Source organism: Saccopteryx leptura, chromosome 4 (assembly GCF_036850995.1).
Source record: "Saccopteryx leptura isolate mSacLep1 chromosome 4, mSacLep1_pri_phased_curated, whole genome shotgun sequence".
Classification (NCBI taxonomy): Eukaryota; Metazoa; Chordata; class Mammalia; order Chiroptera; family Emballonuridae; genus Saccopteryx; species Saccopteryx leptura.
In genome coordinates this window covers 52,473,944-52,497,101 of record NC_089506.1, presented here as the reverse complement: position 1 = coordinate 52,497,101, position 23,158 = coordinate 52,473,944, and the positions used below count along the sequence as shown (strand labels likewise).

The 23,158-nt window shown below is 37.0% G+C and overlaps 1 protein-coding gene and 1 non-coding gene across 4 annotated transcripts in view; both read left to right on the top strand.

Moving 5' to 3' along the window:
* The window catches only part of HS6ST3 (heparan sulfate 6-O-sulfotransferase 3), a 914,631-nt gene that overhangs the window by 454,392 nt on the left and 437,081 nt on the right, over nt 1-23,158 (top strand). The window lies entirely within an intron of this gene.
* On the top strand, nt 13,942-14,048 carry LOC136404611 (U6 spliceosomal RNA). The gene has a single exon (XR_010751332.1). It is a non-coding gene; the product is annotated as a U6 spliceosomal RNA (small nuclear RNA).

Genomic DNA, 23,158 nt, shown 5'->3' with positions numbered 1-23,158 from the left:
CATAATCCAAATGTAAGTAGAAGTTATAAAAAAATGAGGAGGACATCAGATCTGGTGATTGACCTCTGTATATTTAGGGGTCAGTTGTAGAGTCAGGAATGAATTACCCTTTATTAGAGATGCTGGATGCTGCAATAGGTTGTGGAAATTGGAAAGAAATAGGTAAAAATAATAGGTCAAACCTATTACATTACCTTTCTTTCTCATAATTTTATGCTGAAAAGCATTGAACCAGATATCACCCAGTATTTACTGAATAAGAAAACACAAAAGCTATTATGTTTTTTATAAAATAAAACAGTCAGATGGGCATAAAGTATGTCAGAAGGATGCTTGCCATCAGGGTTTGTAACCAGCATCTATGACAGACAACCATCCAGTTTGTTCATTTGTATTTAACATTTAGGCGTAAAAAAATAGTTTAAAATCTTAGAGATTATATTTTGCTGAACCTAAAATGCCTTCTATAACAGCAACTAAATCCATTAATATCAAAACATTACTTAGTAAGGACTTAAACCCTGTGAGAGTACACACTGCATTATATATTTTTCTTTATATCATTTTAGTAGAAATAATAACTTAAAGAATTATAATATTAATTTTAAAAATAAAATTATTTGTGAAATTCATACAAATTGGCTATCAATCATAATATTTATACTTCTTATAAAAAATAATGAGTTACAATGTGAGCCAGTTATTTTTTTATGTTTAAGGTTTCTTTTCAGACCAAGAAAAGAGGGTTAAATTTAATCAGCATCATCTTACTATGCATATTGACAACAACACCTTCAAATATATATATATATATATATATATATATATATATATATATATATATATATATATATATAATGAAAGAATTCTCTGTGTGAGAATAGCAATGCAGGATTAACAGTGGGAGTATTTTTCTCCTCTCATTGTGATACAGGAACATGATTGACAAGATCTGTGGTGTGACCTCCATCTTAAAAAACAAGACTTGGTACTCCACACACCTTTGAACGAGGCTTTATCATTCTTATTCCAGGGTTTCTCTTTTCCTACATTCACACCCAGGTCTGGTAGTGGAAAAGAGTAAACATGCTGATGGGTCCAGGAGAGCTGTGTGGGTAAAATTCATTCCTTGACAGTTGAACGCTCTTGATGAATTCTTATTTGCGGAGACAGCCAATGCTTGCGTGGACGTTCAGCCCCACAAGGGCATGCTATAGACAGGGAAAGGAAACTGAGCTCTAGAAAGGCAAACACTTTGCTTTTCAATTGTGGTCCTTTGTCTGCATTCCTCAGTTAATGAGACTAGCCTTGATCTTATTATCTAGCCAGAAACCTGGAAGCCCTCTCATTTTTGCACCTCTTTTTCTAGGTGTTCCCTAAGTAATCTTTTCTTCTACCTCTAAATCTCCAACTTGTCCATCTCTAAACTATAGCCCTCAATATCCAGACGATTGTAGTAAACCTTACCAGGTCTCTTTGCAATAACCTGGTAAACTTGCATTCCATTCTTCACCTTTCCTACTCCATACTCCATTCTGGGCTTCCCTAGTTCCCAGCTAAGGACACTCAGGAAAGCACTATCTTCTACTTTAGTCCTATTCAACAAATTTACCAGCTGAAGGGTTTCTGGAGGCAAAGGTCACTGACATAGCAGGGTCAGCAGCTTTCCTACATTCTCCCCATTTATGACTGTCCCAAACCAGCTCTACTTCCACCCCTTCTGCCTCCCAATTCTTTCCTTTTGTTTCTCAATTGTCAGCTACCAGAAGGCCTACCCTTGTATACTTCTATCTCCACAGTGTTTTCTTATTTCCAGCTTATTTTAGCCTGAGGAGTTTATGTTCTTCTTCAGGAAGATGCAATTGAATTTTACCACTGTGGAGGCTTTTCACCTAATTGTCCATGGTACAGTGCCGCTGGTTGAAGCAGGAACCATTACTCTTCTCACATCCTTTTATCTTTAGTTCTGGCCTAAGAACTTGAGGATCATATTACTTATTTTCTCTTTTAACATAATGCTTTTGGTTACCTTTAAAAAAGTCAGCTCATTAAACTTACATCTATAGTCTTAAACTCTATGCTTTTTATGTAGACCCACTTAATTTATACTTTAAGTAGTCAGCCATTGTCAGCATCCCCATGTATGTCACCAAAATATTTGTTTTCAATGCAAATACAATTGTATTTTCTTCTTGCTAGAATTTCTTCAATGGTTTTTAAATCATCTACACTAAAGACCAAAGACCAAAATAGTTAGAATGGCATGCAGTGCTTGGCTCAGCTTTCCTTTGGCTTAACGTTCAGTCCTTATTTCTCACTGTGCTCCTCAATACAGCTTTCTTCTGGATATTTCCAATGTTTACTGCAATGCATAGTACCTAAGAAATACAAAAAATAAGTTCTTATCCATCGTAACCCACTTGTGCTTCCAATAAACCATTTCCCTCCATATATTTTTTTTGCCTTCTGTGTCTTTTCCCTCTATCTAATACTCTTGTGATTTCATATCCTCCCCAATACTTGACTTTCTAGACTCAACTCTAGAGGGCCTCCCTGGGGGAACCTTCCTACCCAACCCATAAACTTTCCCCAATAGAGTGTCCTTCTTCTTTATTTCTCTAACTTAATTACCTGGCTCCAGTAGACTATGAGAATACTAATTTTGTTCATCTTTATATGTCATGCCACTCACATTAACAGACATGAAATAAGCATAATTTTTGGACATAAATAATCTTATGCCTAGGCCTTGACCAGTTGGCTCAGTGGTAGAGCATTGGCCCGGTATGTGGATGTCCTGGATTCCATTCCTGGTCAGAGCACACAGGAAAAGCGACCATCTGCTTCTCCACCCCTCCCCTCCCTCCTTCTCTGTTTTGCTCTCTCTTTCCCTCCCACAACCATGGCTTGATTGAGTTAAGTTCATGGGCCTGGGCGCCAAGGACGGATCTGTAGAGCCTCAGCTAAAAGTGCTAAAAATATCTCAGTTGCAAGCATGGCCCCAGATGGGCAGAGCATCTGCCCCAGACGGCAGTTGCCAGGTGGATTCTGGTTAGGGCACATGCGAGAGTCTGTCTCTCTATCTGCCCTCCTCTTACTTGGAAATGAAAGAAACAAATAATAATCTTATGTCTTTTTTCCCTACACTTTGGGTGAATGGATATAATCAGGAAGCCTTTGGAATGGTGAATGGAAGATCCTCTCCCCTTTCACCACAGGAAGACACTGCTAATTCTCTTTATGACATCTACCAGGTCAGGCTGGGAGAAATAAAAATTATGTCTCTGCTACCACTTTGTATGAATTCACTTCTTTTAGCATTTCATAAGAAAGGATGCTTCTTGTGACTCAGTCTTTTGTCTCACTCAATTCCATCTTCTGGCTAGAGGCTTCATTGTTACCAAATAATACTACTAAACAGACCTCTTTAGGATGGGTTCATGTTAAATCAGAAATAATAAATAAATATATTTGAGATCATATTCTCATATGTATATATATATATGTGTATGTGTGTCTGTCTATCCATTTATCTATCTACCTACCTATCTTTAAATCTTCAGAAAACTATACCAATCTAGATCTTCTTTATTAGAGAGAATGCAAGTTGTAGGCTTTCTGACTGTTTATCACAGAAGACCTACCTCTTAGGAACATGTCCAAAGATATGGGACAACATTGAGTGCTTCTGTTGCCCTTTTCTTATATAAAAGGAGATCACAAAATTTGAAGTTAGAATTTCTATACATATAAAAGGTGTTATGCATTACTTTATATTGCTTATAAAAGAATCTAACTGGACTTATGAAAACTATAGATCAAGTACAGATCTAGATTTGAAAAAACACATTACAGAGCAGGTAAGAGAGTAATTTTTATTCCTGTCCTTTCCCCATGTTTGTACTTTCTGCTCCCAAAGACTCTACTAGTATTTCCACTTGGTGTGTGTCTTGTTCTGACCTCAAACAAATGTTTTGCTCAGAGGCAGTTCAGTGAATCTGGAAACTTGCTCTCTGAAAGGTAGTTCTAATAAATTTGAGTTGGCTTAAACAAAATCATTATTGGGTAGGGGGGGTATTTGATTGACTTTTTATCAGTTTTATGAGCCTTTTGATGGATTGTTACTTTCTTGTTTTCCCAGTGGTATTTGCCACAGGAACTTTTACGATTTGTTTTGAGACTTATTTAAAAACCTGTTTGTTCATCTCAACAGAACATTGATGTTTGTGAAATATCGCACCATAGTTGACTTTGATACAATCATTGTAAGATCTGCTTATTTTTAGATAAAGATGTCTTTAAACATTTTGTATTGAGTAGAGACCCCTGCTTGCCTGCCTTTATGCTTTTTTATTTCTGACTGGATTGGAACGCTATTCAGTATTCTTTCCATACCCTGGAGACTGGCATCTCTCTTTCATTCTTCAGTACAAATATTTACCAGCCCCTAAGAAGTTGAGACAATTGTATTGAACATACAAAAGGCCCAGGAGGTTTCTGGCTAACTTGTACTTAGAAACTGTGCCTATGATTAATAAAAAATTATGCTGTAGCAATATTTTCTCTGTGGACGGAAAGGCAGTGACTGTCCTTGCTCATTATGAAATAGCTGTGGCCAAAAGTACAGTTATAGCTGTCAAAGAGGATTCGGCATTTCTGCTAAAGAGGTGAAATTATGTTATTGGCACAAGAGTCTGAGCAGGTATTAAGTACTGTGTGTGGATACTAGACAAATACTTGGCTGGAATCTTGTACAGTCATAAAGAGGGTGCCTTAAACCCCCCAGGTGAAGGCCTAGTTGGAATCAGCAGCCAGTTGTTGCCATGTCAAAAGGCCAACCAATAAGTTGGAAGCAGATTTAGTGTCCAATGACTGCAGCTATACTTTTTTTTATTTCTGGCTGTTTTTTTGAGTTTTATAGAACATTATTTCCTCTAACATTAAAAATCACCTTGTGTTAAAAGGGACAAGAGTAGGGATAGTCACATTACTCATTTTTTCTACAACTTAAAAGAAATAAAGTTGATGATGTTGACATAGTAAACATAATTTGGCCTTTAAAAAAAGCAAAAAAAATGCTTTTATTTTGAACTTCCAATATAAGTAATGATGGTTTTGTACCTCTTTGTATTTTAGTTTTGCTTTAAAGGGCAACACATACAGTCATATTATCCAACCCCAATTGTTTGTATCAGATCTAGAAAATGTAAAAATGCCTTATCTTTGCTTTCCAAGTAATGCTATTTTTCTTTCTTTCTTTCTTTCTTTCTTTCTTTCTTTCTTTCTTTCTTTCTTTCTTTCTTTCTTTCTTTCTTCCTTTTTTTTTTTTTTGCAAGAAAGAGAGAGACAGACAGACAGGAAAGGAGATAGATGAGAAGCATAATTATTCATTGCGGCACCTTAGTTGTTCATTGATTGCTTTCTCATATGTCCCTTGACCCAGGGGCTCCACCTGAGCCAGTGACCCATTGCTCAAGCCAGCGACCTTGGGCTCAAATCAGCAAGTTAAGGCTTTAAGCCAGGGACCTTTGGGCTCAAGCCAGCGACCATAGGGTCATGTCTATGATCCCGATACTCAAGCTGGCGACCTGGGGTTCAAGCTGGTGAGCCCATGCTTAAGTGAATGAGCCTGCACTCAAACCGGTGACCTCGGGGTTTCAAATCTGGATCCTCAGCATCCCAGGTTGACACTCTAGCCACTGTGCCACAGCCTGGTCAGGCAAGTAACACTATTGGTTTAATTCAGATGCTGCACTTGGAAATTTTAGTTAAAAATTAAAGTTTGATTTCTGTGCTCAGCTTCATTAGTAGTGATTAGCTAACACAGATGCACTGATAATTTCTGCATATATACAAACGATTCTGAGAAGTTCATCTTGTGCTGGGTTGATTGTTTTTGTACAGTTTTGTCCTTCTAGGACATCTTCAAACACTCTGATCAAGTAGCCACCTTTGGGACATGATACTGGCTGACTGTACTCTGTAAATTAACATTGTAGATACAGTTCTGGAAGACTGTATAAGTTGAAAAGACTGAAATTTTTGTAATGATGACAAGTTGGGACTAAATTTAAAGAGAAGCAAATTTATACCAGGCTGGCTTTTTTTGGTTTGTTTTTTTTTAGATACTATAAATTTCTAAATGAACTTCTGACATTTTAAAATGTTTTGACAGCCCGACATTTGTATAAAGCTTTATGTGTAGCAGCCTCATTGACTTGTTTTTGTTTAGCCTGGTTTTTATGTGATCTTTTTTTTTTAAATCTCTGTTAAATTGGTGAAAAATAATTTGACATTTAAAAAAAAAACTCTAGCTGGCACAAGAAAACTGAACCCAGCCAGGGATGTTTCTATGGGCTAATTTGTGCATTGCAATGAGCATAAAATTTGCATCTAGTTTTATTTTTTTTGTCTCTTTACTGGTATTTATGTAATGCAAAACTAAATGTTGCAGAGCGTTAATTAACCAAGGAGAACCATAATCATCAGCAGAATCTCTACAGTAAACCTATGAAATTCAAACAGGCTCAGTCAGAACTGGAGGGTAAATAGCTACCTTTTGGAACAATATCAATTGAGTTTGTGCTCCAACCAAATGATACAGCTAAGCAGTAGAAACCCAAGTGTTGAAGGAAGCAGTTTTGCATACTCCAGGGAATTATAAAGGTTTTCCTTTCTCATTTCAAAAGATTGCCAAAAAAAGTAAATGACAGAAAAATCATTGAGCTTCATATTAATGTTTTGTGGGCAGACTGGTCTGATATATGGGATAACAACAAATCTGATTTTTAATGTCATTACAGTTTTCTTTTAAAAATGATTTTTTTTTTTTAATTTTTTTTTTTGGTGACAGAGACAGAAAGAGAGACAGCTAGGGACAGACAGACAGGAAGGGAGAGAGATGAGAAGCATCAATTGTTCATTGTGCTACCTTAGTTATTCATTGATTGCTTTCTCATATGTGCCTTGACGGGTGGGGGGCGGCTACAGCAGACTAAGTGACCCCTTGCTCAGGCCAATGACCTTGGGTTCAAGCTGGTGAGCCTGCGCTCAAGCCAGTGACCTCGGATTTCGAACCTGGGTCCTCTGCGTCACAGTCAGGTACTCTAACCACTGTGCCACCACCTGGTCAGGCTTAAAAATGATTTTTAAGAAGATTATCTTAGTTTCTGAATGTCTAAATTTTATTTGAATTACCAACTATTCTAATCCTATCAGGAATAAAGAAAGGAATCTTGTGTTTTAAAATAATATACATATTTCTAATGCATAATAGAAAAAATTGTTAAATTATTTGGGGCAGTATGGATGTCCCTCAAATCTTGGAGAAATTCTTTTTTACCTGGCTATTTATTCTTCCTTTAGCACCAGACCTACCTATACTGGGATAAAACATACAGGGGATTCTCAGGTTATGACAGTCTCAACATACAATGTTTCAAGTTGACGCTCACTCCAATAAAAACTAAAAAATTGAGACATGAATGTTTTGGCTTATACTATTAGTGTCATACTTACGGACTATGTTGGCAAACTAGTTTGGTTGTGCACAGCAGAAGAATACACAGTAATGTGGCATATGAGTGAGGGAGTTGGCATCTATGCCATTTTGGACTGTTAAAAGCATAAGTGTTTTGTTTGTGTTAAACTAGGGTGTGTTTTGACTTACACCAAATTTCAGGATATGTCAGTCACTATTATAGGAACAGACTGTGTTGTAACCCAAGAACCCCCTGTACAGAGGCAGATTAAGGTCAGTTGAAGCATCAGGCACAGAAGAAAATGAGTCCCTTAAAAAAAATAAGAGAGAGACAGAGAAAATAAAAATACATGTTAACGGCCCTGGCCAGTTGGCTCAGCGGTAGAGCGTCGGCCTGGTGTGCGGGGGACCTGGGTTCGATTCCCAGCCAGGGCACATAGGAGAAGCACCCATTTGCTTCTCCACCCCCCCTCCTTCCTCTCTGTCTCTCTCTTCCCCTCCCGCAGCCAAGGCTCCATTGGAGCAAAGATGGCCCGGGAGCTGGGGATGGCTCCTTGGCCTCTGCCCCAGGCGCTAGAGTGGCTCTGGTCGCGGCAGAGCGACCCCCTGGAGGGGCAGAGCATCGCCCCTTGGTGGGCAGAGCGAGCGTCACCACTGGTGGGCGTGCCGGGTGGATCCCGGTCGGGCGCATGCGGGAGTCTGTCTGACTATCTCTCCCCGTTTCCAGCTTCAGAAAAATACAAAAAAAAAAAAAAATACATGTTAACCATATTTTTAAATAAATAAGAAATATTATGTACTATTGTTAAAAATTGCACATATGAAACCAAACGTGGTGTCATTAGAAAAAAGTGTCAAGTTGGGGTTTTGTGGAACCCTTCAGAAGTCGGGGCCCAGGGCGTGCCCAGTGCGCCTGCCCTTAAATCTGCCTCTGCCCTGTATTCCTATCCTTTCCACTAGGGCAGTTGGAGAATTCTTTTTTTTTTTTTTAAAAGATTTTATTTATTCATTATAGAGAGGGGAGAGAGAGAGAGAGAGAGAGAGAGAGAGAGAGAGAGAGAGAGAAGGGGGGAGGAGCAGAAAGCATCAACTCCCATATGTGCCTTGACCAGGCAAGCCCAGGGTTTTGAACCAGCAACCTCAGCGTTTCCAGGTTAACACTTTATCCACTGCGCCACCACAGGTCAGGCCAGTTGGAGAATTCTTAACAACTTCCTATCCTGCTATCTCGGAGGATAATCTTATCATCTAGTGTTAAGACTACTCTTCCCGGAGCAAGATTTTTCTCGATTTATAAGCTAGCAAGTAAGTCAGCCATAGTTTCAGGTATGCTGGCAAAAGATATAAGAGCCTTGGGTCAGAGACAAAGGACTTCATTATACATAGCATAAGTGACATGAAATTCATAGTCACTTTGGTTCTCCTTCTTCCCTGTTCTCCTGCACCCCTTTCCAGAACCCACTTACCCTGATCCAATTCTCATGGAGATAAGGAGGGTTGGCCCAGGCAGATGATGTGCACACAGTGAATTTGTAGCTCAGCTGAGGACCCCTAAGTATACGAATATATATATATTGATAGACTACATGTAAGCCTGACCAACTTTTGCCCCAGAGAGAAACACTGTCTTTCTCTTTGGGGGCTGTTTACTATACAAACACTCTTGAAAAGGCAGGCTGGAACCAAAGCTGATACAAAATGTATAGAAACACCTTGGAGAATTGTCTCAACAATGCCAACTGCAAATGACAGACTTGCCTTAATCCAGGGGTCCCCAAACTACAGCCCGCAGGCCGCATGCGGCCCCCTGAGGCCATTTATCTGGCCCCCGCCACACTTCCGGAAGGGGAATCTCTTTCATTGGTGGTCAGTGAGAGGGGCATAGTTCCCATTGAAATACTGGTCAGTTTGTTGATTTAAATTTATTTGTTCTTTATTTTAAATATTGTATTTGTTCCCGTTTTGTTTTTTTACTTTAAAATAAGATATGTGCAGTGTGCATAGGGATTTGTTCATAGTTTTTTTTTTATAGTCTAGCCCTCCAACGGTCTGAGGGACAGTGAACTGGCCCCCTGTGTAAAAAGTTTGGGGACCCCTGCCTTAATCCATTCTCCATACATAGCGTCTCTTATTTTTTTTTAATTGAATTTATTGGGGTACGGGTTTCGGGTGTGCAACTCAATAAAACATTCTGCACACTGCATTATCTACCCAGCATCCCAAGAAAAGTCTCTGTCCCCTTTCCCTCACTTGCCCTCCTCCACCTATCTCACCTTTCCCTGTGGCTATCACCACACTGCTGTTGTCTGGGTCTTTGTGTTTTACATATATGTAGTGTTTTTTTTATTTAATCCCTTCACCATCTGTCATCTAGTCCCCCAAACCCCTTCCCATCTGACAGCTGTCAGTTTAGGGTGTTCTTTTAGTAGCATGTGGAGGTAGAAGAAAATTGGTTCCAGTATAATATTTTTTGCAGCCAAAAGTCATGTCATTAACCACTGGTTACTTTGCTGTTTGGAAAGACCTCAAACATCATCATGCACCTAGAAATCAGTGAGGGGGAGACCAAGATTGCATCAAAGCACTCCAAGAACACAAAATGTTTTCCTTCCCCTACTTCTGAGTCGTCTGGAAAACTTAAAATATTTCTCGGACAACTTTTGTTGGAGCTATTGTTAAGAGTCAGTCTTGATCTAAACATTGATATAGAAAATAGTGCTTTAAGGGTAACGGTGCTTACCTTTTTGGGTCTCCTCCCCTTAATTTTATATTCCATATCTTTCCCTCGGTATTATTGGGAGGAATTATACATATAAGATCTCTTAGAGAAATTGGTAGAAAAAGGGAAGCCTCTCTCCCTTATTCTCAACGCTACTCTTCACCCCCTCGCTAGCTCACCCTTGACTTTGAGCATAGTTTCCACCACCTTATTAGTGTTGGCTCTTTGGGCAGTAGATGCTGTCAAGAGTTCAATGTGTTACACTAGGTGCTTTCATGAGACCTATGGATCAAGGGCCTAGAGATTAGGGCATGTGTTGGGAACTGAATCTGTCTAAGCTCTGAGCCATTACAGAAATCATAGTGGGGTCTCTGGTGATGAGAGTGGAAGTATCTACTGAATAGCCACAAGGAACTAGGATATGAGACATTTGCCTCTGCAATGAGTGTTTGAGAACTACTGTATATGAAAACAGACATTGATTTTTGGGATAATTTAATGAAAAGTACAGTCCTATGAAAATTTGATTTTGCTGTGTAAACTTAACATTAATTTTAGTCATTTATATGAATGACTTAGAATTTATCGCTAATTACCATGCAGCACAATGGTTATTCATAATACTAATGTGTCAGATCAATGTTTTCAAGTTGCATTGATTATAATACTAAAATGTGCTTATGTATGATGCTCCCTCTTTTGTTGGCTGGGTGTCTACTAAAGCAGTGGTCCCCAACCCCCAAGCCACAGACTGGTACCGGTCCGTGGGCCATTTGGTACTGGTCTGCAGAGAAAAAATAAATAACTTACATTATTTCTGTTTTATTTATATTAAAGTCTGAACGATGTTTTATTTTTAAAAAATGACCAGATTCCCTCTGTTACATCCATCTAAGACTCACTCTTGATGCTTGTCTCGTAAGTTCAACAATTATATTTAAAAATACCACAGTTTTTACACCAGTTGCATAATTTTATTTTGTTCATTTATCCGTCCCACCCTAAAGGCCGGTCCGTGAAAATATTTTCTGACATTAAACCGGTCTGTGGCCCAAAAAAGGTTGGGGACCACTGTACTAAAGCATCAGAGCTTTCTGATTACAACTGAAAACACTTAGGGCTTTTTTTTTTTTACTAGATGGAACAACTGGTTTGCATCCAAAAAGATCTTTAACTGCAGCCAGTTTGACTGTGGGTCACTATGGACAGCAGAATCCTCATATCTTGAGTATAATGGTTGGGAACAACAGAAGTGCTGGCATTTTAAGACTTTGAATCTAGTAGCTAATTATCTAGTTTGGCTCTAATGAGTTTTATTTCTGACACTTCTGTTATTACTGAGGAATGATATTATTGAACCCTAAAAAAGATGATGTCTGCCTTCATGCCAGGCCAGCAGAGGAATATACAGTGTCTTCGATATGCTGAAATAAATCGGAATAACTGTGTGTGGGAGGGTGCATGATGTAATTTTCTCCTTTTTCTGCATTTTGAGTCAGGACACTGCTTTCTTCTCTACATTTTTGTCTGTCAATTTGACCGCTGATTTTTACCAAGACCGTTTTGCTTTAAAATTTATTTGGCGTGAAGTTAGAATGAAGTAAACTAACCAAGGAATCTTAACAGAGTAAGAGGATCCCCAATAAATATTAGCTCCATAAAATCATGTTTTCAGCACACAAGGGAATGATCAAGCATCAGTCAGCCTATCAAACCTTTATTGAGTATCTACTATGTAGGCAACACATTTACTTCCTCAGCACTTTACAATGAAATAAGTTTAAAAGAAATTAGGTGGTTAGGGCTTGAACTTGAATAGTTGATTATTTTGAGTACTTTCAGTGTACTTTTGAAATAAAATTTTAGTGGTTAGGCCATTTAGAACTGTCTTTATTATAAACCAACATGAACATGGTCAAGTTATCTCCTGGATTTTATGTTAGTTTAAAACTCTTTACTGCTGGTTTTTATAGTGGAAACAGACAGCCTGTATCCCTGTTAATAACCAGGCCAGTGGAATTACTATAGAAAAATATCTTTTAAAAGGTGATGGCTAAACCTAGGCCTCTTGAGTTCAATACAGTCTCTGAGTTGTTCCTGGCAGGGTGACGAAGCTATGCTATCTTTTGAGGAAGAGTCAACTTCTCTAAATGCTTTTTTTTTTTCCTGTATTTTTCTGAAGCCAGAAACGGGGAGAGACAGTCAGACAGATTCCCGCATGCACCCCACCGGGATCCACCCGGCACGCCCACCAGGGGGCGATGCTCTGCCCCTCCGGGGCATCGCTCTGTTGCGACCAGAGCCACTCTAGCGCCTGGGGCAGAGACCAAGGAGCCATCCCCAGCGCCCAGGCCATCTTTGCTCCAATGGAGCCTCGGCTGCAGGAGGGGAAGAGAGAAACAGAGAGGAAGGAGAGGGGGAGGGGTGGAGAAGCAGATGGGCGCTTCTCCTGTGTGCCCTGGCCCGGAATCGAACCCAGGACTTCTGCATGCCAGGCTGATGCTCTACCACTGAGCGAACTGGCCAGGGCCTCTGAATGCTTTTTTTTTATGTGTATATTTCATTGGAATTTGAGACTTCAATGGAATTGTAAAAACTCAGCTCTTCTAGGTTAAGTTTTGGAAAGAATAAATTTATTTTCTGTCTTAGTGACTGTGTAATCAGTGTTTTGATCCTTTTGTTATAATTATTGTTGTATAAAACTGGAAAAGACCAAATTGATCTAGTTGTACAATCAGCACTTTGACCCTTGCTATGAATCATTTCTGCTGTGTAAAAATGATGACGAGTAGATTAATCAGAATATGCATTATCCATTTGTAAGCAGTTTTCCGACGAGGCAGTCACCCACTCTATCCAAGCTTTGAATTAACAGCCCTCTACCTCAGTCACATAAATTATTGACGTGTAAATGAACTTGCCTAAGTGATAAGCAAGTGCATTTTTTAGTGATGTTATACAATATTTAATCTTATATATTATGTAAATATCTCTTGTTGTATATTTATTATGCATGTCCTTTTTCAGTTCTAATAGTCTTAGATTTAAGTTCTTAGAGGACTGTTTTGTTTCTGTCAGATTTATTTATTTATTTATATTTTATTTTTTTTGTATTTTTCTGAAGCTGGAAACGGGGAGAGACAGTCAGACAGACTCCCGCATGCAGCCGACCAGGATCCGCCCAGCACACCCACCAGGGGGCTAGCTCTGCCCACCAGGGGGCGATGCTCTGCCCCTCTGGGGCATCGCTCTGTTGCGACCAGAGCCACTCTAGCGCCTGGGGCAGAGGCCAAGGAGCCATCCCCAGCGCCCGGGCCATCTTTGCTCCAATGGAGCCTCCCTGCGGGAGGGGAAGAGAAAGTCAGAGAGGAAGGAGAGGGGGAGGGGTGGAGAAGCAGATGGGCGCTTCTCCTGTGTGCCCTGGCCAGGAGTCGAACCTGGGACTTCTGCATGCCAGGCCGACGCTCTACCACTGAGCCAACTGGCCAGGGCATAGATTTATTTTAAATTCACCTGGGAAAGTGACATATAATTAAGAACGTTCCAAGAGCTCTTTCCCCTAGTGATGATGATATTTAAACTGAGGTTTTCTTGGTCCCATCTGCTTTTGCCTATAATTTCAATTTTATGAAATTGTAAAACTCTACTTATATTTACATCTGATTTTTGGCATAAGTCATGGATATTATACACAGTCCTGATTTTAATATTTTTCCAATCTCACATTAAGAACTTGGTTGTTGTGCTCGCTTCGGCAACACATATACTAAAATTGGAATGTTACAGAGAAGATTAGCATGGCCCCTGCGCAAGGATGACACACAAATTCATGAAGTGTTCCATATTTAAAAAAAAAAAAAAAAGAATTTAGTTGTTGTCTAGAGTTGTTTTTTTTGTTTTTTTTAAAGTGTTGCCATTGTACATATTTATAATGATTGCATGAATATGAAATAAATTAATCTTTATGAATTATTACCATAACTATCCATAGTATATGCAAATAATTTTTAATCTCAAACTTATATTTAAAATATTTTAATAAAATAGAAAACTAATAGGCAAAAATGCTGATATCTATCTTTCTATATAACTTAAATTTTATTGGTTACATGAAGATTAATTACAATTAGTTTAATCACCCTGGTTAGAATCCCACCTTTTATTTTATGCTTGCTCTAAAACATATATTCAAGTGTCAAATACTTATTTGTCCTTATAATGGAAAATATCTGTCATTTGAATATGGCCAGATTGACATTTATCTTTAAAATACTTAGGGGGAAAATTTAGTTTAAATTGCAAAAATGTGTAACATCACAAGCTTCATAAAACCGGGAGGAGCCTCTTTAAAAGAATTTTAAACCTCTAACAATATAAAGTGATTTTCCCTTAAACTTGCAACTTCTGGCAGCTCATGTGGTACAGAAAACTGTTACTGTTTGGTAACAATGTGGCAGTTACATAAATGTGATGTACAAAGTGAACTCCTAAATAGGATTTCATAAACAGAGAATCATCTGGATCCCAGTTGATTATAGTATAGGTGTTAAACATTTTAATGGAATTACTTCTTAATTACCGAACACTCTTTCATAACCATGAAAAAAAATCGGATTGGACAGTATTGATTCTAAGCACTTCTGTCCCTCTTTAGGGATATTCTGAGCTGGCAAAACACATACAGATGGGCAGACAAGACTGCTTAGTTTGCCCTCTGCTGAATTTGATCAATAGGAACCTATTTCTGTATCAAGGAGAAATGACTCTGTTAATTTAGGCCTGGAAATTTCATCATTAGATACTCTTGAGTAAGAAGATTTAAAGTATTTTAGTACAATATAAATTACATGAATACATTGACACATTTTAAAATTTGTTTTTCCTCATGTTCTTTTTTTAAATGTCAAATGCTTCTTTAATTTTTTAAATTTTTGCTCAATAAGTCTGCTAATAGGACCTTAGCTAGTAAATAATACCCCTATTCCATTCTTTCTATATTCTGATAGGTAACTTTTTCTTTTTCTGCAGTTTTGTATATAGTTTTAGGAACTGGGAATATGGAACGATAAAAAGAGAATCGTTTTGTCTAAGAGTGTAATAGTGTTTTCTCTTTTATCATTAGCCAGGTTAACACAACCCTTATTTTATATTACATATTCTCATACTATGATCTTACCTTTATTCATTCAAAAGCATTTACTGGGCCTTACTCTGCTCGAGGATAATTGGCTGATGACTTAGAATCAAGAATACATTGCATATTAGTAATGTAAAATTGTATCTATTTTATGTATTCGTTCATATAATCATGCTTGTAGCAAAATTATATAAGATGTATAGATTGGCTGTGTGACATATGATTAATGATACTTCCATCTTATAACAAAACATCCAAACAAGTTTTTTTTTAATGTGTTTTACTCAGTTTTTCTAATGGAGCCATTTCTCTTGAGTGTTAAGATAAAGTTCAGCTCGCTGGAAGAAGCAGGAAGTAATTGAGAGGGGAGAAAGCCTGGGCAAGCAGCTGCATTTCAGACTCAAGGTGCTGTGGCTCTGATCTGACTTTTCTTTTATAACATTTGGAACCAGTTTAAGAGACTGTCCTGCTCTATCTGTTACATTTGTCGGGTTATCAAAGGGAAAAAAAAGATGATCTTTGAATTGCAGTTTGAGATTTGAAATTCCCAAATTATATATCCATTTCCTACTATACATATTCAGAGGGAGCTGGGACATTATTAAAACCATCAGGGAAGGGGAGACTGCAATAGACACTGATGAAAATGAAGGGGTTTGTAAAAAAGAGGTGATGTGACAAGGGAGGACACATCCAGTCTGTAATTGGAATTGACAGGAGAGAGTGGGGCATAGTTATTGGCGCTTTTCTGCTAATATAATTTATACTCATTTGATTTTTATTTTATCATCAATAAGGAAGAAAAAACAAATTTCTGTAGGAGTCATCAAGCAAAGGAAAAAAAATATATATTTTACCTTGTTCTAAACCAAAAAGACATGAATGACCTCAAAAAAGGGATGTCAAGGTCATCATTGAATTGCTGATAATGAAGATCATCTTGGTCATTGCCTTGGAAAAGTCCAACAAACTGTTAAAGACATACTAATTTCATGGCAGAGTATAAAACAATAAGGAAAAATGCTTAGTATATCTGAAAATACTGGTACAATTCTAAGTGGGTCAATTTATATCCCTGAAATCAGAACTAGACATGCAGTTTTGGAATAAAGGTGGGCTCTCAGATTTCTACTGTTGCTGTGTTGCAATATGTTCATCCCTCCATATTCTCCAGGTAAAAGGGTGATTTAAATTTTCTCCTGTTTTGAACAATACTTAGTAATGTTGCCTAGTATGTCCCTTTCCTAGCTGTAAGCATACAAAAGGCTGTACTCCTACCTTCTGGAGAATAATGCCCTCCATGCTGAAGGGATTGATCAGTGTTCACATTTGCTTTTGTAACTTAAAAATGATGAAGTGAATAATGGTGTAATTAAGATCTACTTTAATTAACTGGTTATAGCATGTGCATATAATTGTAAACCACCCTTTAAAATTCGGTGTTTGAAAGTTGTAGGAATGATTTGAAGTTTGACCTGAGAAACATTTTGAAAGGTTATTTGCTTGATTCTCTTTGTAACTGGAATGATGATTAATGAGCAAGTTGGTTTACTTTAAGTAGTTTTGAGTAGCTAAATGCATTATAGTGCAATTAATAAAGGCAGGAGTTTTATTAGATTCTTTTATTTGGAGCTCACGACAGAGCCAAGATATTATACATGACACATTATAGCCAAAAAATAATTTTTGTGAAAGTGGGTTGTTTTCTCCAGGACAGAACCATTCTTCTGTGGTTTTAACCCAGCCACTGTGATGTGGGTATGTAGGAGCAGGAAGCAAACCAACAATGGACAGGAAGGTCTGGCCTTAGACTTTCAGATATTTACCGAGAACTTGAAAAAACTAAAGGAGTTTAATTGTGAAAGCAACTTACTTGTTTGAAATTCTTCTACTTATTATTTATTTATGTTGTTGATGGTTTTATATAGAGAAAAAAATTATTTTAATTTGGTGATTAAACTTTATCCTGGAACACTTTCCTTTTTAGGGCTCTTATATCTTCTGTAAGACTCCATGATAACTTGGAAATATATGTTTTGTTGGCTTGTCTTCTCTGAGCACTCATGGTTAGGATACATCTTGCTGTTTTTAGACTTTGAAGACAGCAGGGTCACCTAGTCATTGGCCCGGTCTGTCCAGACACACTCTGAAACTAGATGCTGTCAGTTATTGCAGATGCATTTGTTTTTCTTCAGCGAATTAAGTGTGCATAGATATTGATTTTTTTATGTCTTATACTTCATAGCAAACTGTGGAAGGCTATTACTTCACTTAACAGTAGCTTTAAGAATTAAAATAGCTCACGTGACTCTAAATTCTATTTATAAGTAGTTTTTGGTTAAGTAAATAGGGTCTGGCAGGGTGCCTGGTCAGTACAGGCCCACTTGAATCCCTCCTTCTACTGTACGTTCAGAGCATCTTGTCAAGAAGCATAACTTATGTTCAAATAATGCGTGTGAGCTGGATGACTACTGCCAAAAACCAGCTGCCTGGGGCAGATACGAAAAAAGCATCATAAGTACTATTGAACAACTCACTGTAGGCTTTTAATTATCTGAGATTTACATAAGCAAGTCTACGAAGTGGGAAATGCACCTAATTAAATGACAGTAAATTTACTTTGCTGCAGAATTCAATAATTTACATCTTGGTTTCCTTGCATTGCATTAATTACCTATTTGGTAGCAGATTAAAAAGCATCTGGGTAAAATTTAACCTACATATATTCAAATTAACTACAGTGATTGATTTATCTGTATATTTATGTGCCAGACATTGGGGACACGAAGACATTAAAACAGACATAAACAGCTTCATATTCTTCAAAAGCTGTCAGTTCTGTTGCGGTGACAAACATGTCAGTAGAAATTATAATGAATTGTGATAAGGACAACAACAAAATATGTTGTACACAGTTGTAGTGTTCATTTGTTCTGTTAATAAATACTACCTGAGCCTCTACTATATGCCAGAGTAGACATGGTATATAGTAGATGGATTTGAATAGACAATCTCAGAAGTAAAGACAGATCAAATGTTAGAAGAACATAGCCACTGGCATATCATTTCTGACAGTATGAAAGACCACCTAATTAAAATAAGCACAGGCTGGTAAAAAAATATTATAAAAATCCTTTAAAATGCATTGCTGAGAGAACACAAAAGGAACAAACCTAAGGAGGCCGAAACTAAAGCTAAAGCTTTAATTCTGCAAGGTGAATGAGCTCTAAAGTTGGCTTTCACTATGAGAGTTTTTGCCAAATCTATAAGACCTTGAACTATCACATCAGGGCTACCAGATAGATGGGGAACAGGTAATGCAAATGTTACATAAACTATTTCTGAGAAGAAAGAAGGAACAATCTCAAACTTATTATATGAAGCCAGGATAATCTTGCTATAGAACTGGGCAAGGAAGCAAGGACATTGGAAGAAAGAAAAATTGTAGGCTACTCTTCTCACGAACAAAGATGCAAGTATCTAATTAAAGATTTAGCACACATAATTTAAACACACCTAAAAAAAAGATAGTGTATAATGTTATCTTAGGAATGTAAATTTTATTTAATGCTAGCAAATTTATTAATGTAATATAGCATTAAAACACCTTAAATAGTTTTTTTTTTAACTCTAGGATCTTTTAAACAACAGGTTCAGGAAAATATTCAATAAATTTCAACATCTGGGCAAAGTAGGAGAATAATGAAACTTAATTCATCTGGTAAAAGGAATCTATGGAAAACCTACATCAAACACCCAACTAATGGTGAAATATTAAAAGCATTCTTTTAAAGGTTAAGAACAAGGTAAGAATGCTTACTGTCACAAATTATTCAATATTGTATTGTAAGGTTTTTCTGTTTGTTTGCTTTGTATTGTATTGGAGGTTAGCCAATGTAATAATAAGAAAAAAAAAGAATTGGAAGAAAGAGACAAAATTGTCATTGTTCAAAGCGTATCTATGTAAAAGTCTCAGGAAAGATATATTAAAAATTACTAGAATGAATAAGACAGTTTTGCAAGGTGCTGGAAAAAAACTCATTATATAAAAGTGAGTTGTATTTCTGTATGCTAACACCAAGAAATTAGTATAACAACACATACAAAGTAATAAGAAATAAATCTATAAAAGTTTTATAAACCTATATTCCCACTGAAACAATGTGTGAGGTTAGAAAAAGAGAAGAAAGGAACAAACAAATATAGATCATAAATTTTATTGCTAAAAATTAAAGAAAATCTAAACAAATGTAGAGTTTTATTGTAGTCCTAGGTAGGAACATAATAATTTTCCCCAAGTTTATTTATAACTTCAATAACAATTGAATAAAAACTTCAAAAGACTTGTGTGTATTTCTTTAACTAGATGAACTTTTGAAAGAATTTATTTGAAAAAGGAATGTGTAAGAAATACCCCAGACATTCATAAGGAAGAGCAGGTAATACAAACTCTTGCAAATAATCAGGCTTATTTAAGTTTATATTTCAGTTTAGACAATGTACAGAGTTGTTATATAGACCCACAGAGTATAATGAAGAGCACCCCAACAGACTTGGGTATATATGAAAACTATTTATGGAGATATCATTGCAGAATGGCAGTCAATGTAAATGAATATAGGGCAAATGATTAGTTAATCATATGATAGGATTAAAATTGGGTTCCCATATTCTTACAAAAAGTAAATGAAAGTGAGTAAAAATTTTAGGTATGAAAGAAAAAACTATAAAAAGTTTAGAAGAAAATAGAAAATTATGTTTTTATGATCACAAATTAGAAAAAGATATTTTTCAGCAAAGATACACATAATGCAAGACACCAAAGTTCAAGCAATCAAGTAAAGATTTAAACTGACAATATTAAAATTAAGATATTGTTTAGCAAAAGACACTGTAACTACAGCAAAAAGACAAAGATGAGCCACAAACTGCAACACATACAACTGGCAAATAACTATATAGTATCCAAATAACACAAAAGAACCTCCTCAATTCAGTAAAAAATAAAATAAAATAAAATAAAATAAAATAAAATAAAATGACAATGTATTAGAAAATGGAGAAAGAAAAAGAGAAAATTAAAAGACAGCACAAACATATGATGGACTATGAAATGAAAATTAAAAACCTTTATCCACCCACTAAAACTACTGAACTATATGTTGTGATAGCAGCACAGAACCCTTATTCACTTTTGGGATTTCTTAGTAACTTTAAATGCTCACACATTTCTTTAATTCTAAATACTATTTTTAATATACATCCTAGAGAAAATCTTGCACTGTTGTACAGAAATGTTTGAAACATCATTGTTGGTAAAGTTAAAAAGTGGAAAAAACCTAGATATCTTTCAAGAGAAGAACCTATAAATATACTTATGTTTATTGTGGAAGGAAAAGAACCAGTTTTCTAGATCTAACAATGTAGCTAAGAAGTAGTCAGAGTAGTTTTTTTTTTTTTTACAGAGACAAAGAGAGTTAGAGACAGACAGACAAGAACAGAGAGAGATGAGAAGCATCAATCATCAGTTTTTTGTTGCGCATTGCGACACCTTAGTTGTTCATTGATTGCTTTCTCATATGTGCCTTGACCATGAGCCTTCAGCAGACCGAGTAACCCCTTGCTCAAGTCAGCGACCTTGGGTCCAAGCTGGTGAGCTTTGCTCAAACCAGATGAGCCCACGCTCAAGCTGGCGACCTCGGGGTCTCGAACCAAGGTCCTCCACATCCCAGTCTGATGATCTATCCACTGCGCCACTGCCTGGTCAGGCTCAGAGTAAAATTTGATCACCCACTGGAAGGTAGAGTAATGGAAAGTGAGAAGAGTAGAATGATTCCTAGTTATATTTTGAGCAGTTATATCAATAATGGTATCATTAACCATGATAATATTTCTAATAATTGCACATTTAGTTTAAAATTTAAAGGCATAGATGGTCAGAGAAACTTTCTATCCTCCTTGGTTAATTTGAAACAACACAAAGTTATACATAGGATCCATAATAAATATTCAATGATATTGCTAAGACAGTTCACACTCACGTGTCTGCACACATGCACACCCAGAGAGAGAGAGAAACTTGAATGGCAAAGCTGATAGAAAAAGGTACTCCAATTCAATAGTTACCAGTAGTAAAACTACACATATCTACCAGATTAGAAAATATTAAGAAGCTGGGTAGCACTAAATGTTAGGTTGTATATAGGGACTAAAACACTTAGCTATTCCTTAGTAAGTCTGATATCTGTAACTCATGAATCCAGTGGCTTCATTGCTGTGTGGAAACCCTGGGGAACATTGAATACTTGTACCAGGAAATATACATAAAAATATTCTTAGCAAAATATGAAAACAACCCAAATGGCCATCAGCAATTGAGTCAAATACATGGGGGCTTACACATGCCGTGGGAGTCTGCAAAGCACGGAAGAGAACGGAAACACAGCTATGCTTTAAATGTGGATGACTTTTAGACACAATGATGAATGAAAAGCAAGCCTCCAATAATACATAATGCATGGTTTTATTTATGTGAAGTTAAAAAACAAAAATCTTTTAATATATTATTTAGGGCTGCAACTCATAGGAGACAGAACAGACGCTAGGCTCAGGGAGAAAGGATGGAAACATGATGAGGAAGGCCGTTTTAATTGGGGTTGGAGCCCAAAGACCTTCAAATGTGTGCTACAATTTTCTACTTTCAAAAGTGGGTCATGCCTACATAGGTGTTTGCTTTGTTAAAATTCTTTAAAATGTGCATATGTTCTCTCTATATTATGGTCAGTTTTACAATAATAAAAATCTTAAAATGAAATAATCAACCAAAGTATTAACAATACTCTCTCTGAGACATAGAAGTACAGATCATTTTGATTTTTTTTTTTTTTTGTATTTTTCTGAAGTGAGAAGTGGGGAGGCAGAGAGATACACTCTTGCATGTGCCCCACTGGGATCCACCCGGCATGCCCACTAGGGGGTGGGGCTCTGTCCATCTGGGCCATTGCTCTGTTGCAACTGGAGCCATTCTAGCACCTGAGGCGAGGCCACAAAGCCATCCTCAGCACACAAGCCAACTTTGCTCTAATGGAGCCTTGGCTGCAGGAGGGGAAGAGAGAGACAGAGAGGAAGGAGAGGGGGAAGGATAGAGAAGCAGATGGGTGCTTCTCCTGTGTGTCCTGGCTGGGAATTGAACCTGGGACTTCCACATGCCAGGCTGATGCTCTACCACTGAGCCAACCGAACAAGGCCTTGATTTTTTTTTTTTTTAATATTGCTGTTTCTTAAGTTTCTCAAATGAGAATGATAATCTCATTCTCATTTGATATGGCACACATCCATTTTTTAAATTGGAAATAAATTGATGGGGGAGGGCACATGTGTTACAAAGAAAGCTTCCTCGTTGTAGAGAAAAAGGATGGTGTCTCCAGGACTAGAATTTGATTTTTCTATACTTCTAAGCAAGAAATGTTAGTTAATGTTAAAAAAGTTTAAAAAAATATGCAGTGTTACTTGAAACTGGTTGCCTTTTAACCATCCTAACAGGTATGAGGTGATAAAACATCATCATGGTTTTTATTTGGAGTTCCCTGATAATTAGCAATGTTGAACACCTTTTCATATACCTATTGGTCATTTGTATGTCTTCTTTGAAAAAAATGTTCATTCAGGTCCTTTGCATATTTTCAATTGTGTTGTTTTTTTCTCTCAAGTAAAAAGGAGTTCCTTATGTTTGGATGTGTATTTTGGATTAACCTTTTATTTGATATATGGTTTGCAAATATTTTATGCCAATCAATAGGCTACCTTTATACACTCCTCACAA